Source organism: Oryzias latipes, chromosome 18 (genome assembly GCF_053564925.1).
Source record: "Oryzias latipes strain Hd-rR chromosome 18, Olatipes_Hd-rR_3.1".
In the NCBI taxonomy this organism is placed as follows: domain Eukaryota; kingdom Metazoa; phylum Chordata; class Actinopteri; order Beloniformes; family Adrianichthyidae; genus Oryzias; species Oryzias latipes.
The window spans coordinates 9,245,922-9,266,904 of NC_136254.1; the positions used below are offsets into that span (position 1 = coordinate 9,245,922).

Sequence of the window (20,983 nt, forward strand, 5' to 3'; positions counted from 1 at the left end):
AAATTAAGAATAAAATCGCGTTTTTGAGCATCTCTTTATGGATCCTGCTGTGAATCAAGAGCAGATGAAAAAATGCTGTTTGAAAAAACTGGTAGCTTTTAGGTAGAAGCTGCATTGGGCGGATCACAAGCCCCCTGCTCTGCTTCATTCTGATCCATCCACTTGTAGGCGACTAGATCCATCTTCATTTTCCTTGTCTGAGCTGGCATGTGGCACAAACTTGTACAGCTGAAGAACTCCAATTTTACTTCTTATTTTTGTTGCACCACTAATGTTAGCTTGGGGTTGTGAGATGCTGTAAGCTAGAGGCAGAGAATGTAAACAGATGGAGGATGAAAAATAGAAGTGGGCTTACTCTGCGCCAACAGTCCAGTTCACAATTCAGGGGCAAATTTCTAATGAAATCCTGCTGCTTTGCAGAAACTTTGTCCTGGAAAATTAAACTGTTTTTTGGCTTTGGCTAAAATGGCATAATGATAATTAAACGACCACTGGGAACACTTTTACAAAATTTAAAAGATGATCGGAGTGGGACTTTAACACTTGTGCTATCTTAGATGACCCCACCCTTACATTGACGTGTTCTCCCTACCATGACAAAGGTGGATAAAGGTGGAAAGATTTCATGTAATCCATGGACACCAGTGAAGATCACAAATCATTGAAGAAAAAAGGTTCAGCGCACTGTCTTGTGGGGTCTAGATGACCCCACTCCCAATGTTAAAGTGCCTAGGATAGCACAAGGGTTAAGAAATGATGTCCAGATAACATTTTTGGAATCATTCTTGATGAAAGAGTCTTCACACATATGTCAGACACTTTTTTTACTGCGTCGTTGTACTGATGTCACTGGTTAAAACAAGAACTGTGAAGGAGCTGTAAAAGCAGAAGCAGTGTTATCTACCAGAAAATGTGTTGTTTACTAGCAGGTCTTTATTTGCATCGCCTTTCTCACCTCCATCAGAATCTGGGTTTTTTCAGGTTTTGCTTCCATCCATTTCCTGTAGAAACGTATTGCCTTGATGGCCGTGCGTAAAGGCCAGCTATCAGCTACTTAGCAGAGGTCGGCCTGGTTAGTCCTGGGATAAAAGATTCCCTAAGACAAGCAGGTGCTATAAACACTGCAAACACATTGGAGCATTATCCAATGCTAGAATGAAAAAAAAAAAAAAACTCAGCATTCTTATTAAACAAAAGCAAACAGCAAAGCTATAATTGATTTGAAAATGTTAAATATATTTCTTTGCCGCACGGTTGTGTGGTGGTTAGCACTCTTGCTTTACAGTGACAAGGTTCAAGTCCAGAATAGGTCCCTTCAATGTTTACAAGTTCTCATCGTGCTTTTGTGGTTTTTCTCTGAGCACCTGTTCTTCTCCTCACAGTCCAAAACATGACTCATTTGTTGACCGGTGGTGACATGAAGCCTCTGCAGACATTTAGGTCTCTCTTGGTTTCATGGTTCCTTTCTTGAGGCTTCAAATGAACATGAGAGACCCCTGCTGGTGTCTGATGATAAAACCAAAAATGTTTTAAAGCTTTATTGCATTTAAAGCAGGCTTTGTTTGGACTTTAATTTTTACCTTACATGTAAAAAAACGGCTTATTTAGTAAGTTGGTACTTACTAAATACTTATAATAATGGTGGTTATTTACTATGACAAAGTAAAAGATCTAAAGAAGGGAGTTGAAATGTGCAGTAATGTTGTGGACCCAAAAAAGTGTTGAAAACATAAATAGTAGTTTGGATTTAAGAAAAGTTGAATTCTTAAAACTAATCTTAAAAATATGAGATGTGTCAGTGTTTGTGGAGTGGTGGAAGTTTGGTGGAATTGACAGCAAGTTGGTGAAGTTTCTCAATTAGTCAGGTGACATCTTGAAATTGATACTTACCAAAAAGTACCATCCTTGAAATTTATATTATAAAGTAATCTTGATTTAAGTATAGCAAGTAGACCAAATATGTAGTGTACTAGGAAGTATATGAACAGAATACTTCTTCAGACTAAATGGGAACATTTAAAGTTTACAATATTTAGATAGCATGTAAAAAATAAACATCAAGTATACTAAGTATACATAAGTAGTAAGGTGGTAGACTAAGTATACTTTGGTAAACTTAAAAAGGAGTCATTGCATTTGGACTTAAACGTCTTAATTAAAATGTTTCACAGCTCATCCAAGTGGCTTCATCACTCGGCCATTAACCCTTACACAAACTGTATACATTATTAATGTGATAATTGATAAAAAAAATGACTATTCCAGCTGCAGATGATTGGTTTTTGGTGCATTATCTACATCTTATACCATGGTCCGGTTGAATACTCGATTCTGATTGGCTACTGGGTGTGCGTTAAAACCTGATAACCGCACGGTGAAAAAAGAAGTTCCGGTCACCTAGCTTAAATGTTTTGTATCACTGCGCCGGCTTCTTTAAAACAACCTTTTGCTTCGCGTCTGACAGTTCAGACTTCCACGGTGTACGTTAAAAAGTAATAACGCACACTTCGTCGGCCATGAACCCTTACGTGACTGGAGGCCCATTTCTAGCAACCATCACTCCAGTGTTCTAATGGTACAATGTGTTTGCTCATAGTGTCAGAAATGCTAACAGATGATTAGAAAACCCTTGTTGTTAGCACAGCTAAAAACAGTTTGGGGGTTAGAGCTGCTATAAAACGGATCTTCCTTTGAGTAAGTTGAGTATCTGCAGAATCACATTTGTGGGTCAATTAAATCCTCAAAATAGCCAGAGAAGAGAACTTTCATGTGAAACTAGACAGTTTGTTGTTCTTAGAGATGAATTTCATGTGAAACTTTACAGTCTACTGCTGTTCTTAGAAATGAAGGCTATTCCATGAGAAAAATTGTCAAGAAACTGAACATTTCCATCAACCTTCAATGTTGACACTGACGTTTTACGAGTACTATTTAATGAAGCAGTCAGTTGAGGGCCTGTGAGGCGTCTATTTCTCAAACTGGAGACTCTAATGTACTTCTATTCTTGCTCAGTTGTGCAGCGGGGCCTCCCACTTTCTGTTCTACTCTGGTTAGAGCCTGTTTGTGCTGTTCTCTGAAGAGAGTAGAAAACATCTTTGAGAGAAAGAATGTATTTCTGATTAATTTAAGTTATCTTCTCTGAAAAAAAATAGTGCTCTTCTTAAAAAAATTGGAACATTTCTAAGTGACCCCAAACTTTTGAGCAGTAGTTTAAGTGACCCAAATATGAATAAAAAAAAAACTTGTATTCAATGACTTATGCCTCTATTTCAGAACAAATATAACAAATAAAATGTATGTATTAATTTTTAACATGTCCTTTTTTCTCATTCATGGTTATTTCTTTCATCAGAGGATCTGTTTTAAATCTCTTCATTCTCTCTTTATGTTTCTGCTTCTTGTTTTTCAGGTTTGGTTTCCTTGAAGACTATTTACAAAAAAGTTGGAGACTCAGTGGAGATTTCATCAGAGCTTCCAACTGAAGGAGTTGATAAAGCAAGGTGGAAATATGAAAATCAAGATGTTGCAGACAGACGTCGCAACATTACTAACCACAAATTTGGCAACAGATTAAACTTCAACACCACCACCCTCAGTTTAACTCTAACAAAGCTAACTCTTCAAGATTCTGGGAATTTCAGTTTTATTTCTCAACAGAACAACAAACAAAGGAAAACTGTCGTCGTTACTCTTCAGGTTTATGGTAAACCCTTGTTTTTCTTTCTAGTTCTTTATGAAACTCTATAGTTTTTGCAGTTACTGCAAAGTAAGAATGCAAGATCTTTTTTACATAACAATAATTTCTCAAAAGTTTCAAATAAGGAAATGTTTAAAACGTAAACAGTAGAGCCAATTTTCAGATATTAAAATAATGTTTAATGCTTGAAGTCCTCAGACTTTATCTAAACTTACTGACTTTTAATTTCTATGTAAAGTCTATGTAAAGTCATACCTTTCATTTGATCTTATAAACATAAACATAAAATCAAACTACAAACAGCTAAAGTTGTAATGCTTACCAGGGTTTTAGAGACTATGGATGCAATGAAATCTTGTGTTTTCTATTGTTTTCTTTTCTCTCCTGTCTGTCCTCAGAGTCCATAACTGAAGACCCCATTCTGACTTCCACACACGTTTTTAGTGATTCCAATCAATTCTGCACAGTTTTAGTGACCTGCAGTTTAAAGTCCACCAACAATGTCCACTACGAGTTGATTGTTGGGAATCAAACCTACGATGGCTCCAGTCTGCAGCAAAACATCAGGAAGCAGGGAGAAGGGCAGAAGTTCACATGCACAGCCTCCAACTATGTCAGTAATAGAACAGGATCCATAACTGCCACGTGTCCGGACTATTTAACTGGAGGTACGTTCACACACTATTGATGAACAGCAGGTATTGTTCATTTTTTTTAATTATGACTTTTTGGATTAGTCACAATCAGAACTCTGTTCAATTTAAATAGCACTTTGGATCAGAACACAGTTGGATCAGACTGCAGTTGTCTGGACTCTGTAATGCTAATGAGTCTCTAATGCTACGTTCACACCGGGAATGTGATGCACATTCCTGAACACACATTTAGGTCATGCTGTTCACACTGGACTACCCGATACTAGAGCATGTTTGCCACCTATAGTTGGAAGAGGCTTGGTGTGAAATGTTAAAGTGATGCAAATCTGCTGAATCTTGCTCTAAGGCTTTTTAAAATATAAAAGAATTTGATCAAAAATCCAAACGTGTACAGAATGTAAATTTTAAAGTATGTAAACCATAATGTCTGGAATCTGGAATGAAGGCCTAAATGAAGCTTAATTAAAACACTAGGGCAGGGGTGGCAGACAAGTTTTACACAAAGAACCGTAATTTTTAACTATGAGAGTCAAAGAGTCACACCACGCCCTGCCAATAATAATAATAACAATAATGGCTTAGATATATCTGTGTATTTTCTTGGTGCTCAAAGTTCTTACAATGTGTCCATTATTCATTCACTCCTCTTTCATACTTGGTGATGATAAGCTACTGATGTAGTCTCAGCTGCCCCGGGGCAGGCTGACAGAGGCGTGGCTGTCGGTTCACGCCTACGGTCCCTCTGACCATCACCGGGATCATTCATACACATTCACACACCAGTTGAGCTGCACTGGAGGCAGGGAGGGTGAAGTGTCTTGTGCCAAGGACACAACGACAGCTGGCTGGGGGGAACGGGGAGCGATGCTTTGATCATTGGACGACACGCTCTACCACCGGAGCCACTGCGCTGTATTCATTTTGATGGCAGCCTTCAGATTTACGCCCCGCAAAGATGGAAAGTGGGATGGATTGCTTTTTTGAATGTGCACTTTGAAAAGCTTCAACTTGTTAATAAAGGAGAATACACTTTGTGTGAAATCAGGAAGAGTCTTTAATTTCCCCTGCAGGTCCAGGTTTAGTTTATCCAGGTTTGAAAGCATGACCGCCATAAAGCCAAATCCAGAAGCCAGTTGGGTCTGAAATCATGGGATACCCTTTGTCCCTTTCTGCCGTGAACAATTTTAATGCTTCCAAAAGCTCAGAAAAACATGACAGCACTCTACCTCTTGAGAGCCATCTCACAGAGCAGTGGCAGGTCACCATGCAAGTCTGCGTAAAGTCCAGCAATGAGATTTTTGAACTGCCAGTGATTAAGGGTTTGCGTACGGATGTGCGGGGCTGGTGAGCATGAAGTACCCAAAATGCAGAGACGGGAGGCACACGGTTCCAGGGCAAGGGGTTTATTAACGTAACAAAAAGCACTGCAGAGCAGTGAAACCTAAACAAAACTCACTGTGGGCATAGCATGAACACATGGCAGAAGACAAGAGGAGGGCAGAGACAGGACTTATTTACAGACAGGACTGACAAGACACAGGTGACAACGATCAGGAGAGATTGGAACCAGGGAAGTAAATCTCAAAACCATGACATAACAGTAAACCTTTCCAAATAAAACAGGAAACAGAACTCAAACATGACAGAAACAAGACGGAAAGCAAAAATCAATACAAAGAAACCCAAACCATGACAGGATGTAGTTCACAATCTCTATCGCAGGTTTCATGACGTGGTCTAAATTAAGTGTTTTGGACACGAGGTGTTAGGTTTTAATGCACGTGCACGTTAAAACATACCAGTAAAACATGCATGTTAGTGCGTGTTTAAAAAAAGGCAGTGGAAGCACAACTGAGTTGGTTGTGATTTATTTTTTCATTCATCAATCAGCATCCCAAAATCCTTGTCCTTTGTAGCTGGGCCAAATTTCTATCAAACACGCCAGGTTCCCTTTTGTCATTGTCAGAGTCTGTCTCGTTGCCGTGCGACTCCTCGTAAATGATGTTGGCTTTTCTGCACTTCGAAAGCAGTGCAAGCAGACACGTTAGCCTGAGCTTCTTCAATCCATTCACAAAGTGTGGCGTAACTCGCCCAGCGCTGTGTCCCAGTAAAAGGAGCGGAAGATGAACAGCTTTTCATTGTAATCAGCTGGTCGTTGCTGCGCAACTGTAGTTCTCGCCTGAATGGCAAGATGGCCCCGTTTCATCAAACGAAAGCACCAAGACCTCCTTGAATATGTTCAGTTTTCTTTTCCTCTGCCAGCATTACTGCCTTCAGTCAAGTTGGTCTCGGGCCACCTGGTATTAAGGTAAAAATGTGTCTAAAAGGACGAGCTCATAGATTTGATATGAGAACTTGTAAAATAATTTGTGAAAACTTGTTCACCATAAATCTGCATCTGTGTGTAAAAATCTTCTGCTCTGAACTAAAAAATTCCCATTTGCATGTGTTCATTCAGAGTTACAACGTCAAATCTGTGATTACAACTGCTTAAATGTGCTTCTGCGTGAATCTGCTGGCGCAAATCACAAGTGCGCTACAACTGCGCTCTGACTTCTGACACATTCTTAAAAGATGGAACATTAAAGATGGAATTTCTCACAAATTGTTGATTGTAGCATGAATATGCTGATGCGTTTTCATTACCAGCTCATATAAATGTAGACATTTATACAGAATGATGTTTTCACGGAGGTTACACTTTGTTGACGGTCCCTTGGCAGCCGTGCCGCTGGTGCAGTGTCTGCATGTACAGCTCGATTTCTCATTAAAACGCAGGAAATGCTTTCCTTTTCTTTAGAAATGTATTTATAGTTCCCTCTCTGTGTTAATACAAAAGGATTGAGATACTTGCTATGAAATTTGAACGTTTATCAGAAGAGTTATTGAGCAGGAAGTCCGAATCTGTGAAGCTCTTTCTAACTTTACCAAGTTCTCCGAGTCCTGCACTCTGATTGTTTTTTTTTTTTTTTTTTTTTTTTTTTTTTTTTTTCTAACTTGTCCTGTCCAACAGCTAGGCAGACAGATGAGAGCTGAGGGCCTCTTGGGTTGGACATATTTTACTTTAACAAGAGGGGTTATTAATCTTCAGACAAACCAAAGGTATGTCTGAATAAACCCCTTTTGTAATTGAGGCCAAACTTTATTAATTTCAAACATGTCTGAAAATCTTTGGTGTTGGACCGGACGGAAAAGGAAAGAGGGGAAGAAGAAAGAGGGACGTTAGAGAGAGGGGGGGTAGGGGGTGATAATAGGAGGGGAAGGGGGATAAGACCATGAAGCAGCATAAAGCAACAAGTTTACTGGTTGTTAATCATTATGGTAAGGTTCAAATGTAAAAAAAAAACAAAAAAAAAGGGCGGAGCCTGTCCACACACACACTCAAATGTTATAAACACACTTGTTAGTTGCAAAAATGTCCACCTGTCGACATGTACACAAAACAGATAGTGTTCACACGCATACTTATGCCTTAAAACCAACTAGTGTGAAATATTTCAGTCATTCAGTCTGTTGAGCTGACACCTGTGCTCAGGTGAGTGTTTATGTTCTTCTAAAATGGATGGTGGAACGTGAAAAGAAGGAGGGAGAGTGCCCAGCCATCCCCACCCCAAGACCCCCACCGCACCAGCAGCGGCAGCCGGACTCCCCCCAACACCACACGGGAACCGGCAGGGAACAACCGCCGCCCGGGCGACCAAGCCCGCCACCCAGGCCAGGGCCAGCAGGGCCGCCGCAAGGCCCCCAGAGCCAGAGAGCAGGGAGGCACGGAGGGAAAGAGGGCGCCGCCCCAGCCCAACCAGGAGAGCAGCCCCCCCGCCGCGCCGGGAGAACCCAACGCAGGGCCCCACCGGAGAAGGACGCCCACAGCCCCAGACGAGCACCCCACCACCACCCAGGAGTTCCGGGCATCCCCCCGCCCCAACCCCAGGTACGGGCCAGGACCCCCCAAGGGAGACCCACTCCGCACTCCAGGCAGCCATCCGCCCGGCCAACGGTTGGCCCAGGGAGGAGCGAGGCAGGGGCCCGCCGCCCCCGCCCAGGAGGGGGGAACCCCGGGGAAAAAAGAGGGCCCACAAGGGGTGTTGTAAATATGGCCCGACCAGGCTCGGCCACAGTTGGAAATTTGGCGGGGCCCAGCACTCAGGAGCAAGGACCAGAACCCACCCCCCAGGGACACGAACACCCCCGGCTCAGATGTAATGTGAACCCCCCCACCGCGCGGAGAGAGCACCGCCGGGCCCAGGAAGCCAGCACCCCGGGGACACAGCCGCCGTTGCAAAGGGGCCCGTACCCCCCACCAGGGAAGAGGCAGGGGACAGATGGTCCTAGGTCCCACCTTCCTTGCAAAATGTGTGTGCGTGTATGTGTGTTTGAGAGAGTGTGTGTGTGCATGTGTGTGTGTTTATGTTGGGATGTATATATTGAGGGGGGAGGGGTGTGTGTACTAAGGGGGGTGCGGTTAAAATTGGCGGGTAGGGCACTAAGGGGACGTCTCCTGATTACTCACAGTGACGTCCCCTCACCCTCCCCACCAAGGGGCCCTAAATGTCTAAGGTGCGGTTAAAATTGGCGGGTAGGGTGCTAGGAGGACATCCGCTGCTTGCTGGCAGTGATGTCCAAGCACCCCCCCTACCAAGGGCCCTACATGTCTAAGGTGCAAATAAAACTGAAAGAGGGGGGGCCCACTCCATACGGCAACCACAGGAGGGGGGTCACTGCCTAGTGAACCCCCCCCCCCAAGGCTCATCGCAGGCTAAGCCCCCCACCCCCTCACCCTATTATGAGGTTATATGAGGAAGGGGGTAAGTTGGGGACAGATGATAGACTGTCCCCCGGTGGTCAAACAGCCGTCCCCCGCCCCCCCCCCCCAGCAAGGGGGCCAGGCCCACCCAGCCCCGGGGCCCCACCCCCGGAGGCGCAGACACCCCAGGCCCAGCACCACCACCCCCACACAGAGAGAGGGGAGCCAGAAAGCGCCGGCCCCCCCCGGAGCAAGCCCAGGCCCCCACCCCCAAACGCCGGCCCTAGAAGAGCTCTGGTCAGGCCTCGACGGGACCGAGGCAGCCAACCGGCCGGGGAAACCGCCGATGGCCTCAGCGGAGACCCCGACCCGTCAACCCCCCCTGCCCCGTACCAATAGGGCCCCCCCCCTCCCCCAGAATGCCCCCCCACAGGACAGGGCCGACAAGACCCCCACCCCACCCCCAGACCCCGCAGCCGAAGCGGATGACACCCAGAGCGACCGGGGGCCCCAAGAGGGTTGTCCCGTCCCGCCCCAGAGCCAGGGAAGGGCCGATCCCAGCCCCAGGTGTAGACGGGAAGCCCATCCAGCGCCGCTGGGCCCCCCCCCCCGAGCAGCGCCCCCCGCCAACCCCCCCCAGCACAGGCAAAGGGACCACCCCCCCAAGCCAAGCCAGACCACCACCCCACCCCCCCCACCACGCACCCCCACACCCAAGCCCAGAGGACCACGCAGCGCCCCAGGCCGCCCCACCCAGGCGCCGGACCCGACCCCCCGACCAACGGAGCCCCCACCACCCCCGGCCAGGCACCGGAGGCCCCGACCCCCACCCCGGCCCACGGCAGAAGGGCAAGGAGCAGCGACGACCATGCCCCCCCCACCCCCTAAGTCACGGAGTTAGCTATGGGAGACCAGAGAGACCGAATTCTTTCAAAGTTACTTGAACTTTGGGCTGACATTTTTTCCAAGCTGATATGATCAAGCAGCAGATTTCTGTGTTGACTTATATTTATATTTTTTTTGCTTTTCCAATTTATTAAAATAGTTTTTTTAGCAATGCAAAGAGTTATGAAAATGATAGAGCCTAATCCTCCTTCTACATCGATGGCACTCATGTCACCAAGCACACAAAGTGACGGTGAAGCTGTGATTGAAACCTTAAGCCAGACTGATAGATCGGCACATACCTGCTGCCAGAGAGCCTGGACAGGCGTGCAGAACCATAGTGCATGCATGTAATTGTCGGGTAGATTACTGTCACAGTGCTGACAAATGTCTGAGTTACTGAGACCCATCTTGAACATCCTCTGTCCAGTGTAGTAAATTCTGTGAAGAGTTTTGAAATGGATTAGCTGCAGATTTGGATTTTTTGTCATTTTAAAGGTGTTTAGACAAAGTTCTGACCAAAAACTTTCATCTGTGCTGATGCTCAAATCCGCATCCCATTTTGTTGTCGGAAGTGAAATATTGTTATCTAAATTACATAAAAGTTTGTATATTTTGGAGAGAGTTTTATTCATTGAGAAATTGATCAGAGTGGTAACTACATCTGGTAGCTTTAAATCGTTGTCTCTGTATTTAAACTTTTTAGTAATAATTGATTTAAGTTGCTGATATTCCAAGAAGTTATATATTCCATGTTTGTCTTGAAGTTCCTGGGGAGTTATGAATCTTCTATCAATAATTATGTGCTCTAGTTGTTTTATGCCCCCTGCTTGCCAATCTGGGAAGTGGATAATTTTTTTGTTTATGAGGATGTCTGGGTTGTTCCAGATGGGTGTCATTTTGCACGGTTGAATTGATGATTTTGATATTTTGAGAAATTCCCACCAGGCTGTTAAAGTGGCATTTATATTAATACTTTTGAAACAATCCTGTTTTTTAACTATTTGACTAATAAATGGAAGATCTGACAGGTTGATCTTTCCACATAACGCCTGTTCCAAGTCTAACCATGAGTTGGTTTCTGGATTATTTTTTAACCATTTTAAGATGTATTGTAATCTATTTGCAAGAAAGTAATTGTGGAAGTTAGGTAATTCTAAGCCTCCACAGCTTCTTGCAGATTTTAAAGTTTTTAGACTAATTCTTGCAGGTTTATTGTTCCATAGAAAGCTTGATATGGATGAGTCTAATGTTTTGAACCATTTTAATGGCGGTTGTGTGGGAATCATTGAGAAGAGATAATTAACTTTGGGTAAGATTTTCATTTTAACCGTGGCTACCTTGCCCATAAGGGACAAAGGCAGGTTGGTCCAGCGTGTTAGGTCGTCCTGTATGTTTTTCAGTAATGGGGTGTAGTTTAGCAGCACCAGTTCTGATATTTTGGGGGAAAAATAAATACCTAGATATTTTATATTGCCTGATTTAACTGGTATTGTGAGTCCTTGCTCCGCATTACTGTTCAGTGGTAATAAAACAGATTTATTCCAATTAATGGAATAGTCTGATATAGAAGAGAATTCATTAATGATTGTTGCCGTTTCATTTACAGAATGTATATTACTTAAAAACAGTAATATGTCATCTGCATAGAGACTAATTTTATGATGGCTGTGTTTGGTTTTAATTCCTTTAATACTCTCATTCTGTCTTATTGCTGCAGCTAGAGGCTCGATAAATATTGCAAAAAGCGAGGGGGAGAGTGGGCAGCCCTGTCTAGTTCCTCTTCCAAGAAAAAACCTGTTGGAAGTCTGTTTATTAGTTCTAACTGATGCATTGGGGTTGTGATATAATATTTTGATCCAATTGATGAATGATTCTCCAAACCCAAACTTATGGAGGGCAGCAATGAGGAACTTCCAATTTACTCTATCAAAGGCTTTTTCAGCATCCAGTGATAGTATAGTCATTTCCTGGTTTTTGATGGTGGCAAAGTCTATTATGTTAACGAGTCTGCGGACATTGTCATCCGAGTGTCTGCCTTTGATGAATCCAGTTTGATCAAAGTCAATTATGTGAGGAGTGACTTTTTCTATTCTCTGTGCTATTGCTTTGCAGATAATTTTTACATCTGCATTAATTAAAGAAATGGGGCGATAGCTTGAAGGACTCGTGGGGTCTTTGTCTGGTTTTAGAAGAAGGATAATGTTGGCAGAGTTCATGTTAGGTGGTAGAGATTGGCTTTCATTGATAAATTTTACCGTTTTATAAAACGTTGGTGCCAGTTGTTCCCAGAATTCCTTATAAAACTCTGCAGGAAAGCCGTCAGGCCCTGGTGCTTTACCATTAGGCATAAGTAACAGAGCTTCATGAAGCTCAGACAACGAGAGCGGAGAGTCTAAATTTGTGATTTGATCTTCGTTTAACTTGGGCAGGTTTATATTGTTGAGAAATGAGTTGATGCTTTGTTCTGATGGATTGATCTGTGGAGTGTATAAGTTTTGATAAAAGTCTTTAAACGCATTATTAATTTTTACCGGGTCATGGGTGACATTCCCTGTTTGGTCCATAATCGAAGTGATTGTTGATTTTTCTTTATTAATTTTAAGCAGATTAGCTAGAAATTTGCCAGATTTATTTGAGTTTTCATATCTTTCCAGTCGAAGCCTTTGTATCTGGAATTGTGTTTGTTTATTGATGATGTCATTTAACTGCAGTTTTAAATTTTTCAGGTCGCCCAGTATGTGTTCCTGTGCAGAAGCAGCATAAGCAGTCTCCAGAGTTTTTATTTTATTTCCTAATTCTAATAAATCTGCTTTCTCCTTGCGTTTTTTATGCGTTGAATAAGAGATGATTTTCCCTCTCATGACTGCTTTTGCTGCTTCCCAAAGAATACTTGGTGATATTTCAGAAGTATCGTTGAATTCTAAGAAGGTTGCCCACTCTTTTTTAAAGAATTCAATAAATTCCTGGTCTTTTAACAGAGACGTATTAAACCTCCAGGTTGAACCCGAGGGTCTGGGTACTTCCCTTGAAATAGTAACAGAAACTGGTGCATGGTCACTGATAATAATTGGATGAATGTTGGAACTTTTAATTTCTTTCAAAAGGGAGTTACTGACTAATAAATAATCTAAACGAGATTGTGAATGGTGAACTGGAGAAAAAAAGGTGAACCCCTTAGTGCTTGGATGACATGAGCGCCAAGCGTCGCAGAGACCCAGATCATTCATGTACTGCTTTAGAATACTTGCAGACTGCCATGTACGCTGGTTTGCTGCTGTGCTGAGTCTGTCAAGTTCAGGGTCCAAAACAAGGTTGACGTCTCCTCCTATAATGATTGTGGAGTCAGAGTGAACTGAGAGTGAGGTGAAGAATCTGTGAAAGAAGGAAGAGTCGTCAACATTCGGGCCATAGATGCTGGCGATGCAAAAGTCTTTATTCTGAATGGATATATTAATGATTACAAATCTGCCTTCTGGGTCAGTAACTGTATCCTTATGAGTAAATGTAACATTTTTATTAATCAAAACTGCAACCCCTCTTTGTTTGGAGTTGAAACTGGCAGAATACATAGCTGGATACTGGGAACAGCACAGGAGTTGACCAGCTGATAAAGATAAATGGGTCTCCTGCAGCAGAGCTATATCTGCTTTAAGATCATTCAGGTGATTTAACACTTTCAATCTCTTTGAAAGATTGAAAGTGTTGAGATTTCTGCACTCTGATTGGTTGACTCCCCCCTCCTCTGACCCTCCCTCCCCCCTAGTTCCAATAGTGGACACAGCTTTAACTGGGATAGTGATGATTGTGTCTTTTGTGGAAATGATGTAAAAACTGTGAAACATCTTTTCTTTGAATGTTTGCATATAAAAGAGTTTTGGTCTTCTTTTCATAATTGGCTCAAATCTAAAAATATCATCATTAACCGTTTAAATTGGAATACAATTAAAATTCGATTACAATTAATTGACAAAAATCTGGATTTTCTGATTAATGTACTAATTTCTAAGCATTTTATACATACTTGTAAATTCTTAAAGGTGAAACCTCACATTAATGGATTACTAAACCGTCTCAAAGTAATCTTTAAATCTTTACATTACATGAATCATAAGAATGCCCAGACATTGTGTAATTTATTTGATCTATTTAAACTTGTGTAATAGCCCCTTATTTTTATTTATTTATTTTTTTAAGTTATATTTGTTTTCACATTTGGTTTTTGTCTACCTTTATCTCAGCATTGATATTGTTATCATTGACAGAAATGCCGCGATTGTTTGTTAAATTGTTCCTTCAATAAAAAAAAATTTAAAAAACTATCGGACGCTGATCAGTTTTGACACAAGTTTCTTGCAAGGAATGTGTCAGAATTCAGAGTGCAGTTGAAGTGCACTTGTGATTTGCACCAGCAGATTCACGCAAACCCAGAAGCACATTAAAGCAGTTGTAATCACAGAATTGACGTTGTAACTCTGAATGAACACATGCAAATGGAAATTTCTCAGTTCACAGCAGAAGATTTTTACACACAGATGCAGATTTTTGGTGCACAAGTTTTCACATTCTATTTTACAAGTTCTCATATCAAATCTACAAGCTCGTCCATTTAGACAGATTATTAACTTCAGTCCTCGCTTTATTTCCATGAAAACTCAGCTGCGTCATCTTGTCTTGTTAGAGTTTGTTTTCCACCATCCCACAGTTGTGAAACATGGATTCATTCATCTTGATTTCTCTCACAGCTTTTCATTTCCTCCGCGTAGCTGATAGCTTGCAGTTTAAACTGAGTTTGAGAAACGTGTCTCTTTGCATTGTCAGGGTTTCCGAAAAGATGTTGATCTGCATTATGCACATACCTGCACTTTGTACTATTTGGGGGGTGGGGGATGTCTTCTTTTACGTCCCCACTTCTCTCCTTACCGTTCTCATGCTGTCCTCTCCTAGGTCCTCTTTACCAACAACACATTAGGTGCACCGCAATATAGTCGTCTGGTCGTGAAAATACGCTATATAGAAAATATGGCAAGTTGTATGCTGACACGTCTCTGTAGCATTGAGTGGCAGACGAGAACCGTACAATTGGACCGGCAGATATGGTGGATCCCCTATTCAAGAAGTGGGACCGGAGGTTGTGTTCTAAATAAGTGGGAATCACCCTCCTCAGCCTCCCTGGAAAAGTCTATGCCAGGGTACTGGAGAGGAAAGTTCCTCGAAACTCAGATCCAAGAGCAACAGTGCAGTTTTCCTCCTGGTCATGGAACAGTGGAACTTAGAGGAGGCGTTCGACTGCGTCCCCCATGGTGTCCTGTGGAGGGTGCTCTTGGAGTATGGGGTCTGGGGAGCCTTACTTAGTGCTGTCTGGTCTGTGTGTGACTGGAGCAGGAGCTTGGTTTGCATAGCCAGTACAGTAAGCACTGCTACACTTTAGCACTGGTTCTGTTTATAATCTTTATGGACAGAATTTCTAGGTGCAGCCAGGGCCCTGAGGGGGTCTGGTTTGGAGACCACAGGATTTATTCTCAGCTCTTTACAGATGATGTTGTCCTGTTTGCTTCATCAAGACCAGGACCTCCAGCATGCATTGGGGCGGTTTGCAGCCAAGTGTGAAGTGGCTGGGATGAGGGTCGGCACCTCTAAATCTGAAGCCATGGTTCTTAAAAAAAAGGTTTTCATGTACATAGTTTGTTATTTGTCTTCTCCGTTCTTGTTTTCACACAGAAAAGTACCAATACGAATACCAAAAAGAACCCCTAATTTTTACTAATAAAAATAGGCTATCGTGTTGTTATCAGCTTGTTCAGCTGCTGGACAGGACAAGTTAGAAAAAATAGGCTATTATACTGAACACATGGTTGTTTACTGGTGTTACATTTTTGAACCACGACTTGTCGGTAAATACTCCTTATAAATGATAGATATACAGTAGAAACATACATTTGTAGATGTATTCTTATGATTTTCTTTGTTTTTTCACAGAAGTTTCACATGCTCAGCTGAACCTGCTGGTGATTGGGGCAGCTTTTAAAGCAGGTCTGCTGATCATAATTCCTGTTGTATTGGTTGCTTGTTGCTGCAAACAAAAGCAGGAAGGTAAAAGATCAATGAAAACATCCGTTGTTGTTTTTTTTCCTCTCTGTTACTGTGACTTGTTTCAGTTCTTGTTGTTTTTTTTCCTCTCTGTTACTGTGACTTGTTTCAGTTCTTGTTGTTTTTTTTCCTCTCTGTTACTGTGACTTGTTTCAGTTCTTGTTGTTTTTTTTCCTCTCTGTTACTGTGACTTGTTTCAGTTCTTGTTGTTTTTTTTCCTCTCTGTTACTGTGACTTGTTTCAGTTCTTGTTGTTTTTTTTCCTCTCTGTTACTGTGACTTGTTTCAGTTCTTGTTGTTTTTTTTCCTCTCTGTTACTGTGACTTGTTTCAGTTCTTGTTGTTTTTTTTTCCTCTCTGTTACTGTGACTTGTTTCAGTTCTTGTTGTTTTTTTTCCTCTCTGTTACTGTGACTTGTTTCAGTTCTTGTTGTTTTTTTTCCTCTCTGTTACTGTGACTTGTTTCAATTCCTGCAGCGCCCACACCAACAAGCTAAATGTGTTTGTTTGTCTGCAGGCAGCAACTCAACTGAATACTGTGTACCTGATGTGACTGACCATCACGTAAGTCCCCTCCCTTTTTTTCACTTCCCATAAGAACTTTTTGTCAGGATGTGAAAGAAGGTTTGAAAATCTCTCACAGCTTCTGTCTGCATGCAAATTTACAGATTAACACCAGCCAGGCTTCATGCTCGTTGTAATGTGAGGGACAGGCTCCACTTACCTAACATAAGTTCAGGTGCTCTTGCACATCAATGACACACGTAACATATTTAGTATTTTGTTCACATATGCTTTTATTTCTTTGAGCTCACTTCCTGTAGGTGTGGCTGTGAGTGCACACACGGATACATCCAAGAGGCCCAGAGGCTGAGATTGGTTGCCGGGGCGATCTCTGAGCTAAAGTCAAGGGGGGAATGGATCCTTGTTTAATTTGTTACATTTTGGTTGACTTATTTTGTTATTTGTAGTTTATGGAGTGATATTTCTGCCACCATGTTGCACACAAAGCTTTCTAAGTTGAACACAAAACTTTCTAAGTTTTTTGCTCAAAAATCTTTTTTTGCTCAAAAAATTTTTTTTTTGCTTTCAAAAACGTTTTTTGCATTTGCAAAACACATTTTTTTACGTGCGTTGTGTCAAATCTTGCTTTTGTCTTATCTTTGATTTTGCTGACTACTTTGAGCGCGACTTAGCGTGATATGACTGCCACTGGCATCGCCAAAAAGAAATTCGCATGCGTTGTGTGTCATCTCACTTTTTTCCTATCTTTGCTAAGTTAAGTTTCGGTTTGACGTCACCAAGCTGCCATCAAACAGCTGCTGATTGGTCCAGATTCTAACCAATCAAATCCCCATATGAATCTAACATGGTGTCTGCTGCCGAGGCTCAGAGGCTGAACCAGCTCTTTTTACGCTCATTTTTGGATGAAGACGTTTTCATTTTTTAAATAATTCAGAATAATTCGTACTTTCTTTTTTTTTTAGCATTCGTTCATTTGTATGAAGTCAGTTTTGTGAATTTATGGCTGAGGATCTCCTGAAACTGTAAAGTTTATCTGCTGACATTAAATCAACAGGTCTGTTTGATCTGTGAATCCTGCAGAGCAAAATATTAGTGAAAAGTGTGATTTTCTTTAAGGTCTGTTTGTTAAAACAAAACAATAAAAAATTTAAAGCACATATTATTTTATGCTGCACACGTGTTTGGGATCAGATGAACAGCAGTAATAAGCAGAAGAATGATGGCTCACCACAGGAGACTCAATGCATTTATCAGAAGAAGCATTTTTAACTTTTATGTAAATTTTCACCAGTGTCTCATGTTTTAGAACTTGTGAGCGTTTGTCCAAAGTTTTAAAATATTATTCATCAAAAATGCTATTTTCTCTTAATATTTCAAAAATTATTTATTAAAATAAAACAAAAGTTCAGATACAAATCTTAAAAAGTTTAACGCTATCCGGCTGGATGGAGTCGGAGCTCGGACGTTTTTTTTTTTTTGCTGCAGACGTTTTAAACACGTTGGTCTCTACACAGACATGAATACATACTAAACTCTGTTTTATTTTAGGTGCTTTGCTGCTTCTTCTGGGTTTTACTCTGAGACAAACGGGCCAGAGTGGTTGAAAACGGCAGAACCCTGTATGAACAGAACCGACACAAAATGCAAAGTCAATGTCAGCCTCGGAGCACCGTCAATATGAGACAGAGACACTTGATTGGTTAGAATCTGGACCAATCAGCAGCTGTTTGATGGCAGCTTGGTCACATCAAACCGAAACTTAACTTAGCAAAGATAGGAAAAAGGTGAGATGACACACAACGGATGCGAATTTCTTTTTGGCGATGCCAGTGGCAGTCATATCATGCTAAGTCGCGCTCAAAGTAGTCAGCAAAATCAAAGATAGGACAAAAGCGAGATTTGACACAACGCACGTAAAAAAATGTGTTTTGCAAACGCAAAAAACGTTTTTGAAAGCAAAAAAAAAAAATTTGAGCAAAAAAAAAAAATTTTGAGCAAAAAACTTAGAAAGTTTTGTGTTCAACTTAGAAAGTTTTGTGTGCAACATGGTGGCAGAAATATCACTCCATAGTAGTTTAGTTAAAATGTGTTAAATTTAAAGTGCAAGAGCAATCTGTGTCCTTTTAGCTGTTTTGGTCATTTAGGTTTAGGTTTTTGTGAATTCACTCAGGTTTGGGTTCGTTTTTTAGTATTTAAGTACTTCCTTGTTTGAAAAGGCTTGTTGGTTGATGGTCATGTTCGCTGTAAGAACCAGTTTAAAAAAAGGAAACATTGAAATACAGAATTTTGGCCATTTGGGATGCCTTATTGTTTTCAAGAACAGTACAATGAGCCCAAAAGTTTTATAATGATAGAACTCAAAAGTAGAAACCAAGTAGTAGTCAAGTCAGCTTAAAACCTATAAGTTGATTCAACTTTGACTTCATATCTTTATTGGACTAAAACATTGTGAGTAAATGAAACCTTGGTGTCAAAACTTTTAAGTGAAGAGATGTGATTACGTCATAACGTACGTCCATGAACGTTATGACATGAAGTCAGCCACATACAGAGTCAATTCTTTAAGATGCGGTGCGGAGCGGTTAGTCCTCCTGCCTCAGAGCGGAAAACCCCAGTTAAGGCCTGTAACAGAACACGTTTCTGTGTGGAGTCTGCATGTTGGGACTCTGGCTTCCTCCCACCATAGATCTGGCAGCCCCACGACCCCAAGAGGATTGTGTTTGAGTAAAAAGTTGTAGATTAAATTTAGTTAAAGAGTTAAGTGTCAACTCAAACATTCTAAGTTCTAATTAACTTATAATTTTTAAGTAAGATAACTTTGAAAATATTATATAATCAGTTTCCTCATAAATGTTGAGTTCACTGAATCTATTCGGGTTTACAGTGCATGCAAACTGAGTTGATTGCCTTTAGTTTACTCACCTTTTAAGGTGTATGCTAACCATGCAGGGCTGTAGTAACTATTTCTACTTTTTCCACTTTATTGATAACAGTCAATGTCTCTGTCATCAACAGGGAGCTGAAGAAGAATGAAGAAAAACTGGGCTGCCTGCTTTTCTATCCTGGAACTCCAAGAGTGCCACCTGGATTTAGACTTCTTGAAGATGAGAAACTCCTGAGGAACTCAGCTTCTGACTCTTTCTGCAGCTGCTGAACAAGACTAACAAACTGTAAAAAATGTCTTTACATTTGAAATGATTTCTAAATTGTATTTGAGTCCACACAAGGATTTGGGTCACTGTAACAACTTTTCTAAACAAGTTTCATGGACAGACACAACAACACTCACAGATGTACATGAACACACACAGCTGTTTGGATTTTTGTCTTTTGATTCTGTAATAACTATCAATACTGCAGCCATCTTCTTCTCTTAGGGTGTATTCAGACTGAAAAAGTCTGTTGGTCCGGACCGAGTCCACTTAATTTGGTCTGGATCCAGTCCTGCACCTTCCTTTTGGTCTGGATTCACACTGCCTTTAACCGGACATTTCTATTTTGAACCAAAGCTTGTAAACAAAAGCACTTGACTGAAGATCTCTTCATTGTGTTTGTTTGTGTTCATTGGATCATAAAAATGAATTTCAAATGAAATAATTCTAAAATGTTTTCCTACTTTTAAACATTTTAAATGTTTATTGTTTCAAACACAATGCTTTCAGCTTTCTAGCATCTGTCTGTGTTGCATTCTGGGATCAGTGTTTAGCATTACAGTAACAACAATCAAAAGTCACACAAACTGCAGCTCAATCAGCACAGAACTTCATATTTTAAAATAACCTAAAAATCTACACAGATTTTCAAATTAAAAGTCTCCAAAAAGGTGCAACTATCACATGTATGTTTTTGGAAACATACTTGATGATGCATGTTCTCCACTTGAGTGATCGTGGTAAATTAGAATATTATAAACTCTTTGTTCCCTGTATAACAATAGAATAATGATACTATAACAAAGATAAACTGTATAATGTTATTTTAATCTCTATGTTTCCTCTGCTGTATAATAAATAACATGATATGTGAGCAGTGTTCAGGAGTGTGGCTGTCTGTCATCCAGCTGTCAGCGCCACCATGTGGTCAAATTCTTGCAGTGTCTCCTTGTTTTTCCATTGTTGCAGTGTTGCTGTGTTGTGTTGACAGAGTTTTTGTCTTTTTATTTGCAGGTGTTAAACTGTCCTGTAGATCATGTGTTGCTGTCCTCATTTGCAGCACGTTGAGATCTTTTGACCTCTGAACATTTGAATTAAACTGAATAAAGAGAATCTGCAGAGAGAAATCTGGAGGCTGATAGGTAGTTCCATTATATTCATATATGAATTGGACTGATGATTCCTGATGTCACCACAAGGATTCTGACAGGTGTAAATGAAGCCTGAAGGGGCGTGG

At 41.2% G+C, this 20,983-nt stretch overlaps 1 long non-coding RNA gene across 1 annotated transcript; it reads left to right on the plus strand.

Annotated features, from left to right (window-relative positions):
• Positions 1 to 3,261: 3,261 nt before the first annotated feature.
• On the plus strand, positions 3,262 to 20,620 carry LOC144987373 (uncharacterized). The gene is made up of 5 exons (XR_013651255.1): positions 3,262 to 3,703; positions 4,096 to 4,365; positions 15,962 to 16,075; positions 16,587 to 16,633; positions 19,610 to 20,620. It is a non-coding gene; the product is annotated as an uncharacterized LOC144987373 (long non-coding RNA).
• The last annotated feature ends 363 nt before the right edge of the window (positions 20,621 to 20,983 follow it).